The sequence below is a fragment of the Gobio gobio genome (genome assembly GCF_949357685.1).
Source record: "Gobio gobio genome assembly, chromosome: 19".
NCBI classification, from domain to species: domain Eukaryota; kingdom Metazoa; phylum Chordata; class Actinopteri; order Cypriniformes; family Gobionidae; genus Gobio; species Gobio gobio.
The window spans coordinates 41,451,364-41,470,457 of NC_137112.1; the positions used below are offsets into that span (position 1 = coordinate 41,451,364).

The window sequence follows — 19,094 nt, forward strand, 5'->3', positions numbered from 1 at the left end:
CCCTTCAGGTCTTGTACATGTGTTTCTTTTTGCTGGGAAATCTTTACTGATTTTTAAGTAAATGTAAGAATAGGCTAACTATTATATTGTTGGTAATATTTAAAGATGATCACTTACTGGACTGAAGCCACTTTAACATGGTAAAATGTGAGTGTTAAATAGGATTTAATATTTATATGATGGCTTTTGAGGTACATTTATTTGTACATGTCTCAATCATTATTGCATATTATATGTTTTGCTCCCACAAAAAAAGCTTTAATAAAAAAATCATTAAAATATCATCTTTATAAGACATTATTAGGAGATATAAGAGGGACAACTGATATTTAAATGCATTTTATATTAGTAGTCTGCGATACTGACAGTATTAAAGATCTCATTGATTCATTTCACATTACAAGCTATCACAGTTTCATTGACTAACTTTTTGTTAACTGCTCAGTTTGGGCTTCTGAATAAAATTTAGGAGTTTTTCCTCCTCAAATATGAGCTCTATATTCTCACTAAATCATAGAAAGCCACACAACCCTGATGTAGGCCTATCATTTTTTACATTTTTTAAATGATTTTGTCTAAAGGTTCAATAAAGTCTATTTAATATGCCAGGCTTTACAAGCCATCATGTCTCACAATGAGAATGCTTCACTTAATGCTTTTAATTCACTGATTTGATAAAGGATTTGATTGAATGTGACTCCAGTTACTACGCCGTTAATTCTCGCCAAGTATGCTGCAAGTCAATGAAACATTGTCTCTCTCTACTCAACCAATAGTGTTATTGTCAAAGAGCAAATGAATGCCTAGTATCCTTTGTCTTAAGACCTTGAAAGCGATTGGGGGTCTCTTGATGTCGTCAGCTGAGCGTTGGCTTCTGATTGGTCGCCTCATCAGAGGTGTCAGCAGTATATAGATTTGCCATCTGGTCACGGTGACATCCCCTCACGATATTCTCACCACGTGACTCAGGAGAAGAACATCAGGGAAGACAGGAGAGGGTGTCCCTTTGTTTTAGAGTGGTGTGTGGACACTGGCACAGAATGGCTTTTGATGGGCCGACCTGAAACGATACGCCCTGTTTGGACCACTGTTACGCTCCTCTATTGTTGCAGATGACATGCCAGCATGTGGAGGCTTCCCTCATCTGCTGAGCGCCTGACCGATCCAACACTGCCTCAGTGTTCTCCTCTACGCTCCAATAGCACAATAACTTCCTAACAGAGAAACATGCCCCTACACACCGGAAATGGCAGTTGTGTGGAGAAAGTGAAAACAAATACGGTCACAGCCTCTGAACCAAGTGAACTCGTGTAGAGTAAGACATTCTCATTGAAGATGTAGCCTTTTTTCAGTGAGCAGTATAAAATTACTCTAGAACTTGATTGTTCTAGATATTAATTATGTCACTTATAGAGTGAATACTTTTTTACATGCTATCACCCTCTCAATGCTTCTAGCCACCACTTTGTATCTTGCGACATAAAAATTTGTCATTGTATTATATAACAAAATATCGGTAACACTTTACAATAAGGTTTATTAGCTAACATTAGTTAACTACATTAGTTAACATGAACTAACAATGAACTGCACTTATAAAGCATTTATTTATCTTTGTTAAAGGGGTGGTAAACCACGATTTCACTATTCTAACTTTAGCTAGCGTGTAATGTTGCTGCTTGAGCATAAACAACATCTGCAAAGTTACAACGTTCAAAGTTTAAAGCAAAGGGAGATATTTGCTTTTAAAGAAATCAATTTCTAAGGACTACAGCAAACGGCCAGTAGGCGACTACACACATTCCTCCAGGGTTGGTGACATCAACAGCCTCAATATTTACATAAACCCCTCCTCCGAGAATATTAAATATGGGGGGGTGAGGCCATTTTGTATCGCGGCGCTGTTGTGGTATAGTTAGGCTGGAGTGGTGTTGCTGCAGTGCCGACGAAACGCTGTTATTTTCATCCGGATTGCAGGTCTGGGGTACTTGCTTTGTTCAGCCTTCATAGGGACGGGGGTGCGTTGCAGAGCGTTTAACATACAGCATGTTATATGCACGTGTGTTTGAGACGGAGGGGAACAGGCGGGACTCCCACTGCACATCTCACGGAGGAAAACTTCCACAAACTTTGCGAGTTCAATGCAGGATTCGCACAACGGCTTGTCCTGAAAGCTGGATTTACAAACAGAAGCTGTTTACGGGCCACAACCTGTAAGTCTGATTTATTTTTCATCGATGTGTTTTCCTGTAAAACGTTAATTGTGCGTTGTAGCAAGGAAGTAAACAGATGACAACGCTGTTCTGCAAACCAGTCTGTTAAATGCTCATTCATACTTAACGTTATCCGACGAACACCTAACGTTACAAACACCTAACGTTAAAATCTCAAAAGCGAACTTGGCATTAGTGTAAATGATTCTTTGATTAGAGCTTTTATGTATTGTTTATCTACAGGCATGCTAAACATGGTTCTGTGTGTGATTTGGCTAACTTACTAGTAAAGCCAGTGTTTAGTGTTCGTTTTGGGTTAACCTCTTAACAAGCGCCCCATTTTTGAGAATTCTTTGAAAACGATATACCCAAATGAAAATGTCTGCAGCTCTTAAACCCTATGGTCTATATTCATAAACCTGGTCTTATTTTAAACTAGACACTTGAAATATTGCTACCCAAGAGTCATAATAACTCAAAGTAATATGGGAACAGAGTAATATACATGTAAATATACATGTAAGTGACTCACGTTTTTTGTTTTTTGTTTTCACTTAGGGAAAAAAATATTATAATTTAATGTTAAGAGCCTGAAAATAACTTAAATATAAAACTGAATGTCTAATCATGTCATGATTCAAATATGAGGATGATTCTCTCAGTAATGTAGCTTCTGTGAGCTTTTATGTCAAGAAAAGTCTAGGCGTCATTTCAAAAAGGCCATTTATTTCAGAACATTTGCTATTGTAAAGAGTAGTTTTTCATTCAAATAAATCTGCAATAAACTGCAATATACTACTAATTATAATGGATAAACAGTTACTGAAAAACTAAAGCAACTATTTACAGAGATTACAAAGTGTAAAAAACTCATTTAGCTGATGGGAAGCGTCAGTAAGAGACTGCGCGCTCCACTGCAGTTGCGCCATTGAGAACGCGCAGCCAGCGCACAAACAGTATTCACCAAAGCCTACTTACGCAAACTGCGCAAGATAATGCCTTTTGATTGGTTACTAAGTCCATCAATCAAACCTTTGTTGGAAAGGCATTGGCTGGGCACCGAGTGCCTTTATCCAACGAAAACCATGGGCGCAATGATTGACAGCTCACCAAGCCTGTAAGGCACTTCCTCTATATGAGGCATCCCAGGAGAGTCTCTGATTGAAGGAGAGAGACGAGGGTTGAACCATTGCACGTGGGAGAAGCTATTCTAGCAGGGGGAGTTTGCCAGACACGGATTAGAATCGATATTTCATTGAAAATGGACATGATTGATCACGCTAACTCAAAACTCTCTTGCAAACAACGGAGGATTTTTAGTTTTTTCCCTATTTTTTCGTTGTTTTGGATTAAAAAGTGGGATGCATTTTGAAGAATGGACTCTTACACAGAGATGTATGCGGGTGTTTATTGGATTCGTCCGATCTGATCTGAACGACAGGAGATGAAAGATGAGTAACGCTAATATTTTGCTAATGTTTACATGGACGGTCCTTTAGCGTTTCATTTAACCCTTTCCTCTCTGGTGTATTTATTGCAAAAACAAGTTCAGAACATGAATCTTGAGTGTTTTAGCTTTCAAATGATGCATAGTTTGTGATAGTTGATTGAATATTTTGTATAAAACAAAAGTAAATAAAAGTACACACCCCCCCACTTCCGTCAACCCCCCCGCCCACGAACCGGTGCGGGTTAAGAAGTTAATAGTTCTCGCGAGATATTTGGCTATAATCGTTCTAAAAATACAAAAGTGCCATTCAGTAGCGATCACTATAGATCCGCAGTCTTTACTCTTGAGGACTGAACAGCTTCTGCTCGATCATCTTCACTAAAATGTTCTGGGTCTGTTTCGGGCTCAGATTGGTGTGGTTTTATTTACGCCATTGTTTCTAATACTGACCAAAGCACAGCCTCCGGTAAAGGTAAGGGGCGTAGCGTTTCCGACAAACGTGCACTGCGGTTAGCGAATCACAACACACTGGGCCAGCTAACCAATCTGAGCCCATCGCGTATTTTTGAGGGACTGGCTTCATACAACCCGGAAAGCATCAGACCGTTTTTACAAGGAGGGACAGAGCAGTGTAGAATAAAGGTCAAATATATGAAAAATAATGATTTTTTTTTTTTTTAAACAAAGCATGAACACATGTTACAGTGCACCCCACAAACACAATCAAGCCTTCAAAAGAATGTGTTTTACCACCCCTTTAATATTAATTTCAACATTTACTTATGCATTATTAAAATCTTGTTAACCTTAGTTAATGCACTGTGATCTAACATGAACAGCATGAACATGAACGTTAACAAAGATGAACTAATGCTGAACAGAGGTGTTGTTCATGGTTAGTTCATGTTAACTAATGCATAAACTAATATTAACTAATACAACCTTATTTTAAAGTGTTACCAAAATATCAAACCTACTCACATTTAATTTTTTTCAGGCTTCGAAGCAAAACATTTCACAAAAAGATTTTGAAGTATAAATCAATAGTTAAATGAGAAAAAAAAAAGTATTCCACCACTTTTTGGTTGTGAAATGTTTGTGGATTTTATCCATATTAGTTAATGTGATGAATAACACCTGTGGTTACAGGTGACACTTGTTTTGTTAGTTCTTTTTTCTTTAACTTTTGTTTGTAGGGCTTAAAAGCCAACATGAAAATGAATTGTGATGAAATAATAGATTGTGATCTTGTCTGAAAAAAATTGTGATTGATATTTTTCCTGTCGACCATCTTTAGGTACATTCTCTTGCAATTAATGTGAAAGGGAGGTGTTTTGGTTTGTCTTAATGGTTACACCACATGTTTGTCATTTAATACATTTTTTTGTAAATGGTATAAAGACTTTTTGGACTGACCTTCACCTTTTAAGATATAGTTGTCTACTGTAATATTTTATAACTTAAGCCCCGTTTCCACTTAAATTACCCAGAACAATTTGCCCCAGGAACTTTTTTCTCCCAGACCTGTTGCTGTCTGCATTTCTATCGCGGTCTAAAGTACCGTGAAGGTTAGTTCGGTGATGTAGGACTGCGTGCGACTTTATAGTTCCCACTGGATTTCATCCTCCGCATATAAGCTTAATAAAGCCTGAACCTCGTCGTCGGTCCATTGGTTGTATTTTTTTAAATCCATTTTTGATTTGAATACCAAACAACTCTTACTGCACGCACCAAAACAGACTTTTAAAAATGGTTGAAATAAATTGGTGCCAATCAAACCAATCAAAATGCTGTGTGAACTCAACCAATCAGCATGTTCAGTGCCCAAGTCCCACCCCAGAAAGTTCCTGAGCTTTGAAAAAGTACTACCTCACGAGCAGGGGCTTTCTGAGGGGGACATTTTTACCCAGAACTTCATTTAGACCCTGGTCCCTGCGGTCGAAACACACTGACCCTAGATCCTGGGGAAAGTTCCTGCGGCTTTACTTATATCACCTCCCTCAGCAAACTATTATTTATTATATGAAATTCACATTTTTGCGAATTTTTTGTGTCCAAATATTTTTTGGGGCCACTTAATGCAGAGCTTATCATGTTAAGGTCAGCTACCCACAATGAATGTAATTTCTTTTTTCTTTTTTTGCCATTGATTTATCAACTTCAGTGCAGTCAGGCAGTAGCATCTAATCACTACGCTTGTGTCTTCATGCCATCGTCTTATACAATCTGGATTAATGTGACAGCTTACCAGCTTATCACTTTTTCTTTCCCTCCTTTTTCTGACATTTATTTATTTATTTACAGCTTAGGAAAGTAATGAGATCTCTCATGCTGGTCACACTTTTTAATCTGTTCTTTCTCACTGGATAAGGCTTTTATCTTCACACAGAGTTTTTATCCAAAACCTTGCATTCATACAGTATCACACAATTGTTCCTTATTAACAGTATTTACACATTCAGAAACTGTTAATGGATAAGAAGAGTGTGAAACAAGAGATGATTGGCCACTGAAGACAAAGAGCTAAAGTGGGACTATTTCACAGTAATTTTCTTAATTCTATTTTAGAATATCATCTGTTGTTAATGGTTCTGTTCTAAAACCTTGTGAGCTGCTTTACTGTGAACTGTCTACAGAGACACCTTTAAAGGCAGCATCTCAACTGAATTTAAACTTCTTAAGTAACATTTATTCATACGCTATCAAAATAAACTATAAGAAATGTATATATAAAATAAACACATATTAGGCAGGATAGTACATTTTAAATTCCATTTAAAAAGAGAAAAGGTTTGGACTTGAAAGAAATTTATGGGCCCTGTCATACACCCGGTGCAATGCGACGGCAGGTGCGACGCAAGTTTTTTTTTTTGCTAGTTTCAGCCAGACGCAGATATCATTTTCACATCCAGTGCCATGTTGTTTAAATAGCAAATGCTCTCATGCCCATCTGTGCGCCCATGGGTGTGCTGGTCTGAAAACGAGGTGTGTTCAGGCGCATTGTTGGCGCTTTGCTATTTTGAGGCAACTGAAAACGACTGCGCCATTGACCAACAAAAACCTGGTCTAAAGTCAATAGCGAAGTATTTTTTTGTGTTAGGGCATATAAGTAATATGTGCCTATATTTAATATTTTTAAATATTAAAAACAAAAGATTCCTCTCTGGAGAAGCATTCAGTCTTTCCGCTCGCAAATTCTACTATGTAAATATCGAATCCGCCATGGTGCAAGCGCAACTGGCTTTTAAAGGGAATGGGGTATGAGACTCTGATTGGATTACGCCCAAAACATTTGGACCATGCACCTGGCGAGCCGACTGTTTTTCCGTCATTAAAATAGCCAAAGTGGAATCGGACATGCCCTAAGTCAGGGGTAGGCAAGTTCGGTCCTAGAGAGCCGCTGTCCTGCAGAGTTTGACTCCAACCCTGAAAAACCCTCACCTGCCTGTAGCTTTAGTAATCCTGAAGACACTGATGAGCTGGTTCAGGTGTGTTTAATTAGGGTTGGAGCTAAACTCTGCAGGACAGTGGCTCTCTAGGACTGAACTTGCCTACCCCTGCCCTAAGTGCACCTGAGCCATGCGCTTCAGACCATGCGAAAAAAATCAGATTTTTTTTTTTTTTGCTATGGTTTAATAATGTGAATAATGGATCATAATCACTGTAATGGAATATATCACATAATTTAACCAGATGATTTGATTTACTACATCCCTGGCTGTCAGCACGGCCTCATGCATGTGTCCGCCGTATTCAATATGAGTCAAGCCATGGTCCACTATTTATAATTGGTCTCTGTTTTACCTGTATTTGGTTTGTGCATGTTTGATGTTAACTCCACTACCTGTGGCGATCTCAGTGTGGGAACCTGAGCAGCCCCGACAGGATGTGGAGCACAGGCCTATAAATAAATCACATTTGCAATGAGTCACTCTCCACGTTGCCTCCGGGGAAAGAGACACAGAAAGCGTTGGGGGTGGAAAGAGGGAGTGAAGGAGAGTACGGGAGGAAAAGGGAAAGCTCATCATATATGATGGGCAATGCCTGATGCTGTGACGTCTCCAACCCCTCCACTGAGCTAGATGACATAAAAACCCCTCTTCATCAGGATCTGACATCTTCATTCTGAGCCTGAAGCCTTTTTTTGAGATGAGAGTGAGAGAATTTGCCTTTATGAACGAGATTTGTTAAATCTCCCTTTTAGGAAACTGCACTCGAAGCATGTGACGTACCTCCATATGACGATCGTCCTCTCCCAATCGAGATGCACCTGCCTGTATTGTTTATTATTCCACATTTGCATAATTTATCAGTAGCATTGTTTTTTTTTTTTAAAAGTCTGGATTTAGTACTGTTTTTGTATTTCAATTTAAAAATGCTGTTCTTTTGAACATTGAAAAATGCTTCCATAAAAATATTAAGACATTGATAATAAGAAGAAATGTTTCTTGAGCAGCAAATCAGCATATTAGAATGATTTCTGAAGGATCACGTGACACTGAAGACTGGAGTAATGATGCTGAAAATTTTATCACAAGAATAAATTACATTTTAAAATATATGAACATAGTAAACATTTATTTTAAATTGTAATAATATTTAACAATATTACTGTTTGGTTTTTTTTGCAGACTTGGTGATAATAAGATATTTTTTTCAAAACTCCCCAAACTTTTGAATCGAATTTTCATTTCATTTTCAGGGTTGACAGTTGACGTCTACATTGGTTTGGTTGGAATTAATCTCTCTCACACAGATCTCATTAATCACAAATCCTCTGGATGGAGGGAAAAAGAAGAGGGAAGTGCAGTGCAGATGAAGACAAGCACTAGATTGTGATCATCATTAGAATGATGAAAAAGTGATGACAAAGGACACTTGAGCAACAGGACCAGTTCACTCTGATGTTTTTGATTGGTGATGCAGTTTGATGTGATGCGTTCCGTTTCCAGTTTCAGTATGTGCAGATTGTGCACTTGTAGACTCTTTTACCCCTTTTCCACCAAGGCAGCGCTGGTGCTAGTTCGGAGCCAGAGTCTAGTTTCAAATCGGTTCTTTGTCTTTCCACACCCAAAGCACCAGCTCTGAACCAGGAAAAGTGATTCTTAAGTAGCACCAAAACATTGCTGGTCTAGAAGTAAGAACCGCCTGCATCAGGCGCTGTGGGCGGGGCTAACGTGACCAACAAGACAAACACAAACTTGAGATCCGCCATTTTTTAAATAGCAGCTAATGGAGCTAATAGCTGCTGCTTGTTTGTAATCTACGTATATACAAACCACGGTGAGCTGCCCGAATGCGTTGGATTCGCTGTGTTTTGATGCCGATGTAGACAATATAAGACATTGTGGGGGAAAAAATCTGTGATTTATATATTGCGATAAGAAAAAATATTTCAACAAATGCCTTGAATTGTTATATTTTCAAAACAACAAATCATTTCAAATCACTTGAATGATTGGGCTGATCTTGTTGGGAAGTACTTTGCATAGAAACACAGTGTGTTTCGACCACAGGGACCAGGGTCTAAATGAAGTTCCCGGTAAAAATGTCCCCCTCAGAAAGCCCCTGCTCGCGAGGTAGTACTTTTTCAAAGCTCAGGAACTTTCTGGGGTGGGACTTGGGCACTGAACATGCTGATTTGTTGAGTTCACACAGCATTTTGATTTGTTTTTTGTTTTTTTACTGAAAAAATTATTTTTTGAGTGTGAACCATCCTTTCAGTGTAATCTTATGAGATAAAAATGAATGTCTTGCATCATACAACAACATTTTGTTAGATAGTGTTAGATAACAATTGGGTATACTCTTCACAAGACCCAATGTTGGCCACGTTCACACTGTACGATTTTGGTCACAATTTGGCCGTTAATAAATGTTGAGAATCCTAAAAGATTCCTCAAATCCTAAGCCAAAATCTGAAATCTTTGATCCTTAGTTTGACATGTTCACCAAAAGTTGATTAATGACCGTTGAAATGTTCAAATTTTACCTCAGATGAAATTTTGGCAGTGTCAGAAGTTTTGATGCACAGTCCTGCAATGTAACTTCTCCTACCACAACCGTCAAATCAAAAACCAATAGTAGCACACAACCTGATGACACAATTGAGACAACATCAAACCACCACTTGCTCCACACACATAGGGCCAGATTTGCTAAACTGGGCAAATTGGCATGAGAGGGCAATTGTAAAAAAGTGTAGATGGGAGTGGAAAGTTCTGCCGTGATCTACTGATGATGTGCAAATTAAAAAACACAGATACAGCCTGATAATTTCCATCCATAATGACCAATGTAATCTACCAAGAGCAGCGCAAATTAGTGTCTTGTTTAAGACATGCTTTTTTGGACAGTAAATAGTCTTGCGTAGCCAGACCTCCAGAAACTATTGCAGCTTTCATGGTCAAGGACCGCCCAAGAGTCATGTAACGCAACCAATCACAGTTCATTTTGTTCCGCGTCATGTTTATGGTTGTGAAAATGTAAAGTCGATGTCCCTACAATTACAGACCGGCGTGCATCTTTAAATTATTAATTCAAGAACGTTGTGCAAGTTTACTGCAACAATGGAGCCACAAACTTCACATACTTTTGAAAATCCAGCCTTTAGTTAATCCTGTTAAGCGCTCGTCGTCCCAGTTCTAAACACGACGGCATTCTTCCTCCCCGAGGGAGTTTTGCGTCACGCCATTTGTTTCCAGGCGGACCATTTAAGGACGCGACACACACGTGTCTCGCTGACGTCTTGTAGAATTCAACCAATCAGATGACCACTTCGAAACTCCTGAAGTGTTTCCAGATAATCGTGCCATATGCATCAGATGTTCAGCCAACGGTCCGTGGGCGTAAATAATAAATACCAGTAATATTACAAGTGCAGATCTTAATAAATCCCCTTGCATGATTCGTTTAAATACTCTCCTCCCATAAATTTTGCATCTGAAAGGGAAAATCCTACAAATGCATATGCAATAAGTTCAGCTGTAAAAACAACCCTGCCCTTGCCTTTTCAGCGCTAATTTTTCACTGTTATCCTGACAGTGTTTTTTTTAATGGCAAAATAGGGTTTGCACTGGTGCCATACTAGTATACTAGTAAATCTGGGCCATACTAGTATCCCCCCCCCCCCCCATTTTTCTTGTTTAAAATTAATGCTAGAGATTGTTTTTGAGATTGTTTTTGTTTGCTAGCCACCATTTCAATCCCGCTCACAGTCACCGAACATGTCATGGATTGGGCGACCTGCTTTTAATGCGTCTTGACTTCCATACAGTCTCATATTAAGGACAACTGACATCCTACAGTGTGACATGGCTTACAGCAGGGATGTTCGTACTGACAAGCAACAGTCGTAAAGGACTATTATAAATCATACCGCGTGCATGAGTGAGCTAGCGAATGAGTTAAATTGATTTTCAGGGGCCACATTCCCAGTTTCTGCCCCATTCAATATGACTAAAATATGAGTGATTATTGAGTAATTTTATTGTGAATATTAAATAAAAATAATAAACAAAATAAATATATATGCAATAATGCTATTGGACTGTCAAATAAAAAGTAGTATTTAGGGCTGTGCGATATTGAAGAAAAATGCGATATGCGATATCCTTGTTAAATAATGCAATATTCGATATGCGATACGATATTGCTTTAAGTGTGTAAAATCTACTTCTTTCCCCATCTGAAATCTTTCACTTAAAGCACAACCGACTGTGTTTACATGAATACTCATCAAGACAGCCATTTTGACATAACTGTGTGTGTATTTGACAGTTCGAGTGTGTTACAAGACACGAAAAAAAGAATGGCTTGTGCGCACGTTTCCGTGTGTGTGTCAGACAGCAGACAGCACAAGACTGCAAGGAGTTGTTTTTCGCGAGTGTTTGCATTTAATAACTCATTTTAACGTCAAGCAAATAAGTCACAGTCGTGTGCCCAGTCTATTGTATATGTATCAACCTAAAACGTACACTTTTCTTAATGTTGACATAGCCTATTAAAATCATTCAGATATATTGCGTGCCCTTGCAATATGCAGATTGCGATATGTACATTTACGATATTTCGATAATTTTGATATATTGCGCAGCCCTAGTAGTATTTAATACAAATAAATGTGCTTTATGAAGCACTGTAAAATTACTAATAGTTTAGTTAATTACTAATAGTTTTGTTAATTTCCTCATTATAAATGTACAAGTTATTAACAAGTTATTTATGTGTTTAGTATCTCAGAGGGGATCGATTCTGAGTAAATGAACCTAAGACACTGAAAAACACTGTATTGTGAGCTACACATATGTAAATGAACACAATGCCACTCTTCACTCTGATGCATGTATTTTATTAATCATATCGCAGCCTTCTCGATATGACTCACATTAAGCCATATCAAAATGGCAATTTTTATTTCGATATCGTACAGCCCTGTTATGAAACAATTATATTATGGTTCAAATTGAGCCGAATTTCCCAACATAACATAAATTCTCCATCGGAAGTACTATTAAACACCTGATATAGACATTCATGCACAATGTCACTATATCGAAGTATTTCCGGGTGGCTCAAGCTTTTTAGTACACTATACTGCCCACCACCTTCAATAGTTCAACTATTGTGTGTACAATCTATGCTACAATATATGTGTCATTACAGTTAGGTTAATCACAGGATTCTGAAGAGTGTTTACACATCTTAACTCTCTTTTACTTATGTTAGAAATCAGTTACTTAAACTGTCAACAGAATTTTGCATTGGAAAACGAGGTGCTTTTTTCATGGCAGTCAGAAATTGTTTTCAGCCTTGACAGACTTGTTTGTCTCGTTTATGTATGTATCCAGTCCACACTTCAACAGCATCCTTGTCAGAACGTCTGTTCTTCACATCGCAGTATGCATGGTGTGATGCTAGTGCTATACATCTATGCTTGTCACATGACTGATTGTGAATGTTCTGTGCTATTTTTGACTGCGACTGGGGATTGGATGTTTATCCTGCAGTCAGGCGGCATGTGATCCGGTTTTAATCCAGTTTTGCCCATGTGTGACGGCTTTGAAAAATCCAACAGATTCTGCACTTGTGTGAATAAGTGTTGGATTGTGTTTGTGGGAGAAAAATGGGAGAGAACTGTCAATGTCAATTTCTTAAACCGGGCTCAGACTACAGGAGTTTTACAGGCCAATTTATGCCCGATTTACCCCTCCCGACATTTGGAGAAAAAAAATGTGTCCAGGGCTTCGGTTGGTTCTGATATTCGGCCCAGATTATCTGGTAATGTGAGGCGTTTACAGATCAAATCTTAAACATCCCGATCTGCTCACAGACACATCTGGGCCACCTCGACAATATCAAACATGTTTGATATTTTGAATTTTAAATCGGGATGATTACGACTATGATTATGTCAGTACTTAAACAATAGCCAATGAGATCGAGGAACGGCTGGTCGAAATGTGAAATCGTTTTTTTTTTCTCGCTACAAAGAATAAGTGTTGATACAGCAAATTGCCACGACACAGTATCCATTTTGTGTACATCCGCTTCCCCGTGAGATCACATGAGATGCTGAATCTGATTAATGGTGCTCTACAGTCAGTAGCGATCACTATAGATCCACAGTCTGTCATCAAATAATCCCTTCGCAGACTATATCATGTGTTAGAACGATTATATGAAATGCATGGATATTTTTGTGTGTGTATGAACATAAACAGCAGTAGCATTTAGAAATAACAATATAAGAAGTATGAGACAACTACAAAAATCAGATTGAATGAAAATCTGCGTTTCCACCGCAGGAACTTTCCCCAGGAACTAGGAAAGTTGGGGTGGTAGGCCTACTGTATTTCAACCACAGGGACCAGGGTCTAAATTAATTTCCGGGTAAAAATGTCCCCCTCAGAAAGTCCCTGCTCACGAGGTAGTACTTTTTGTTCATGCAGTTCATGCAGCATTTTGATGTTTTGACTCCACGCAACATTTTATTTAAACACCATTTTTAAAAGTCTGTTGTGGTGCGTGCAGTAAGAGTTGTTTGCTTTTCGAATCAACAATGGAGTTTAAAAAATACGACGATAGACAGACGACGAGGTTCAGGCTTTGTAACAGTTTTTCTCAGTCGCTTTGGTACATTTCTCAGATCAGAATTGAAATTCTCAAAGCTACCTGTTCAATCTTCACATCATTGTGTCACTTGTGCACATCAAAAAAGCAGTTTCTCATTTCTTTGAACAAGTTGCAAATGCTTGTGTACATCCATGCAAATGTTTATGTACAATTCTCTGCTGTTTCCTACATTATCAGTTGCTTATGTCATGTTGATCAAAATGTATTTTAATGGGTCTCTGTTGAATAGTCTTACCCCCCACAACATTTAGGCATTAGTTCATAGCATAAGTCTCTACATGCAAAATGGTTGAACAAGTTGTCATAATATGTCAAGCATATTTCTATACATTTCCGTTAGACGTTCACATTTCTACTTTTGTTTTTCTGGGGGGTTTTTTTCTTTGTGCTATGCAGTGCTGTCTTTTCCTTTCTGTATCGCAATGACATGGTCTGTCAACAAATTACAGTACAAACAGTAAAAGCATAAATGTGAATCTTGTCCAGTCTCTTACAATCAAACTCACACATACACTAAGGTGTAACCTACAATTTACAATAATTGTCATCAAAATTTTAGCCATTTTTACATCAGAACATCCCTCCAGAGTACAGTTATATTGACAATATGACGAAGCAATTTGACTGTCTTATTCATACACAATGACACAAGGACTTGTCATTCTGATGGCACTGACATGTTCATTGACACAGATATTTACTTTTGAGAGATGAACTCAGGATTTTGAGCAAGAGACTGGCTTTTGCAGGTAATCCATGGTGTTTTGCTATTTGTACGAATTGTTTTGAGAAATGTACCAAAGCGACTGAGAAAAACTGTAATATATGCGGAGGACGAAATCCAGCGGGAACTGGAAAGTCGCGCGCAGTCCTACATCCCCGAACTAATCTTAACGGTACTTTAGACCGCGATGGAAAAGCAGACAGCAACAGGTCTGGGGGGAAAAAAAGTCCCTGGGGCAAATTGTTCTGGGTAATTTTGGTGCAAACGGGGCTATGGTGGATTGAGACTGTCAAACTCCAAAAATGAGCAACTTAAAAGTAAAAAGCGTTTATTATGTTCCCTTCCAGCGCATCTCTAATTTACTTAATACAGTATATGGAGCATCAATGTGTGTTTCACCAGCTTTGACAGTAATGAGGTGTAAGATTAATGAGGCGTAGTACAGATTACTTTTTGCCATTTTTGGACTGTTACATCACCCATTAATTTTATGAAAAACATGTGCTTGGATATTCTTTAAAAATTACTACTTGTTTTGTGTTTCCCTGCTGAAGAAAGTCACTTAGGTTTAAAATTACATGTTGATGAGTAAATGATGACAGAATTTTCATTTTCGGGTCAATCCCTTTAATGGCCTGGTATTTTGCTTATATTTTATTATATATATTTATTATTATTTTTTTTCTCTCTTTCTCTATTATTGATATGTACTTTTTGTTCTTAATGGCATTCTGCAAGGGAAGAGCCCCTTCTTCTCCAATACATAAAGCTAAAACAAATCTCCCATAATGTTGTTTTATTAATAACCTGAATCATTTTACTTGGAATATGGTGAATTTGACGGAATACAGTTAATCTGAGATTATACTCCAGATGGTAGGCAGGACAGAGGGTTGTTCACAGCATTTCCAAATCCTTCATCAGTTAATTAAAGACCTGGGGCTTTTTGACTGAGCAATTAGCCTGGATATTACAGTGCAGGTTTAATGAAGTGAATAGCAGAGGTGTGTGAGTGTGTGCCAGGCTGGTGTGTCTGTAAGTAATCAGACAGCAGGGATCATTTAAAAGTGCAGGACACCAAACCATGTACACAGCTCACGCACATCTGAAAGCTGAAGGCAAACATTCCAGTGCTGTGTGTAAACCCCTGGACCGAGTGACGTCCCGATGCAGCTTTACCCACGTCACTGATACTGTGGAGTTGCATCAGCTGCCTCGCTGGTCTCACTGTGTTGTGGGGGTGCCAGATTTCTCTATCCTTTTTTTAGATTTTTCTCACCTCATCTCATTTTGTCTTTCATTTCACTTTTCTAAATAAGATACTGTGGTTTTTGGAGACAGAGAGATGATTATGCTCACATTGCTTGGGTAAGTTTAGGACGGTTTCACACCCATTAAACACTGTCCTAATGTCTCCAGGACAGATGTACTGCATTTATGTGTTATTAGTATTAAACTTAGGTGCACAACTTACTTTACTAATCAAACAATTTGTGATATTGGTGATACAATCCTATAGATGTAGACAACCTTTCAAATGTTATTGATTTTACTATATTTTTGATCAATTAAATGCAACCTTGGTGAGAAAGAGACTTCTTCCAAAAACAATAAAGACATGTGGGTGGGCTCTTTTGACATGGGCTAGTAAGCAACCACATAGTGACCTCCCACAACACCCTAGCAACCACCTAGTAATGGCCTAGCAACCACTATTTTTATCCTCTTTCTCTTCACCATTTGCTGTAATCCATTCTTAGTCGATTTCGTCCTCTTTCGCACGTTTTCGCTGGTGTTGAATCCCGTGACCGAGAGGGATGAATCAGTCTTAATAGCAGTAATTTATAGACACTTTAAACACATTCGTAGGCTGTTTTTAATGAACACTGATGTGTCGTTGCAGCACTTCTAATAAGTGCTTTTCACAGAGCCGAGCTAAATCAGCTCCTGACAACACCAGATCATGTCGCAAGAAATTCATGCTTTTTTGCATGTGATTGCTTGATGTCATGCAGACATAATGAGTACAAATTAGCATGTCCCTGCCTCTTTTTGAGAACGTGGGACATTTGTTACGCAAGTAGGGAAGCAATGTTATGACTCTCTGGAAGCGTGCGTCTGTGCTAGTGGGTTTAGTCTAGATGAGCAATTGAAAGCAGGCTGCGCAGAGTATTTAATCCATGAATAAACTTCTCATTATTCAAGAAACTTAAGCTATGACCTAGTTGGCAAAGCAGTTTCTTCCCCAGTGTGTTTAGGAGTTGCCAGACATCGGTGTAGAATGAAAACAAATTCTGTTTGTGTTTTTCAGACCCGGCTGAAAGACGTCACATATTCTGGCGCAGAGCGAACGCAGCAGCTATTATGTGTTTAAATATACAACAATGGGACCTGTTGTAGTTAACTCAATTGACTCCGCCCAAAGCCTTGAACTCCTCCGGCCAATCACTTGTAACCGTCTATTTGTTACGGGCAGATCACTGTCTGTCTGATTAGTGGAATGCATGAAGGACAGGCTGCTTCTCCATTCAGCATCTTGGCACGAACCTCTGCCCCCATCATAGGTCCGCTTCCCATTCCCAAATTTAAGGTTCACCATTTTTTTCCCAATTTGGGGGTCCGATGAATTACCTTTTCAGCCCTTCGAGTGCCCTGGCGAGTTTGAGCCAAGGAGGCCCCACTGGTATAATGACGCTTGGCACAATCACCCTTCTGTTCCTCCAGCCCTGTTCCCAGGAAACAGCACAGCATGCACAATTGCGTACCGTGCTTTGCTGCCCAACCACATTGCTCTTGCCGCGGCCATGCAGCAAGCCAAGTAACGTGGCATCTCACTGGATAACCCAGAGTTTATCTTCTCAGAGTTCACACTGATTCGTTTTCTGCTTGTTATTAATATTATTATTATAAAATTATATATACATTTTCGAGGCATAGCGGGGAAGAGTGAGGGGTAGAAGGGAGAAAAGGAGCTGGGGGAATTTGAGGTTATGCCAGCCCAGAATTTTAAGCATGAAGAGAGCATGACTGTTATGTTAAGCTTCTCCTAATTAAAAGCAAAGGAATGGGAAGAAAGCAGTAAAAAAAAAAAAGCGAGATGAATGGACAAAGAGGGACAGAACTGGTTCTGAGCTGGTCATAGCTGGTTTTGCTGGCTTTCATGGCCTTCCTCAATGGGCCCACTGGTTTGGAGTGTAGGTTCCCTCCCCTCCTCTTACCCCCTACTCCCGTTTATGCTCAGTAGTTAATGTGATTCTAGGGCTCTGTCCTTTCAGATCAGGATTGGGAATACCAGGGGGCCAAATGGAAGCCTGGAGACGCATGTCAGCTTGTGCTTTCAGGGCTAAGCACTCCAACAGGTCCATCATAAGCAGCCACAGGGAGTCAGGCACCAAAGAAGGCAGGAAGAGACCACAAAAACAGCTATAGAGACATCAGGAGCCATATATTGAAAGGAGAGAAGTAAGAACAACACCTCTCAGTAGAGTCAGGAAAGTGACGACTTATTCAGTTGTACGGTATCGGTGCAAAGGTTACCGGCTCTTTTGCAAAGTTAATTTGGCAGTGGCAGAGATTTGATGGAGCTGTTTGTCATGCAAGAATGAAGACAAACACAAGAGAAATACAGAGATCCAAAGTCATAGAGGAAGCTCTGTCTGTCCATAAGGCATATAAAGCCTTTTCGTTAAATTTTTTTAATCTTTCAAGTTTTGTCAAGCCGTCATTCAAAGTTTATCTTGACAAACCTTCCTTTTTGTAGTTAAAAATTACACGTATTGCAGTTATATGAATTTCTTAGAATAGTTCATTTTAAGTCTACTTCTTTTTATTCAAATTTGAATTGCAATTCTGTCTGAACTTGAAAATCATTGGAACTTTAAATTCTCAGAATGACACAACCGTACAACACATTGCAGGAGATCTTGTGTTACTCTAACAAACATCCGTACTCAAAGGTCAACAGAGGTAACTTTAAATGCCTGTGCCATGAAACTAAATATTATTCACACACTAACTTTTACTAACTAGTAAAAATTCTCTTCAAACTGTTTCTCCAAGTCAGTAGTTGTCATGAAAGTAAAAAAACTGACCATAGAGTAAGCACCCCTTGGGCAACGCTGAGAAGAATGCAACTAATGCTCAACATGAAATCAAGACATTTCTTATTTTTTTCAAGGAATATTGCAGTGTTTATTATAAATAATGTATCTATGTACATCATTCTTTTTTTTAAATTCATGTGCCCTCATACTCTTTAAAAATCAAAAACATTAACTTCTCCTCACCCCTAGCAATGACATCTCTTCTCTGATAACGTGTTCAACCTTTGCGAGGACAGGACAATAACCTCTCCCCTACCAGCAACCGGTCACTCACATGCAGTTAGCAAACAACAACAATCCACTGATCCAATCAATTCCTGATCGACAAAATCCAGTGCCGCCCTACATTCTCATTCGAGAAGTTGTTTCCCTTAGATATATGTTACAATAGGGGGGAAAATATCTCAATGTCTGTTTCATGCAGACTTTTGGAAAGCATCAGCATGTGAAATTGAGTTTGTGTAGATGAG

The 19,094-nt window shown here is 38.8% G+C and overlaps 1 protein-coding gene across 4 annotated transcripts in view; it reads left to right on the top strand.

The window, feature by feature from the left end:
* The window catches only part of slc38a3a (solute carrier family 38 member 3a), a 66,603-nt gene that overhangs the window by 10,555 nt on the left and 36,954 nt on the right, over positions 1–19,094 (top strand). The window lies entirely within an intron of this gene.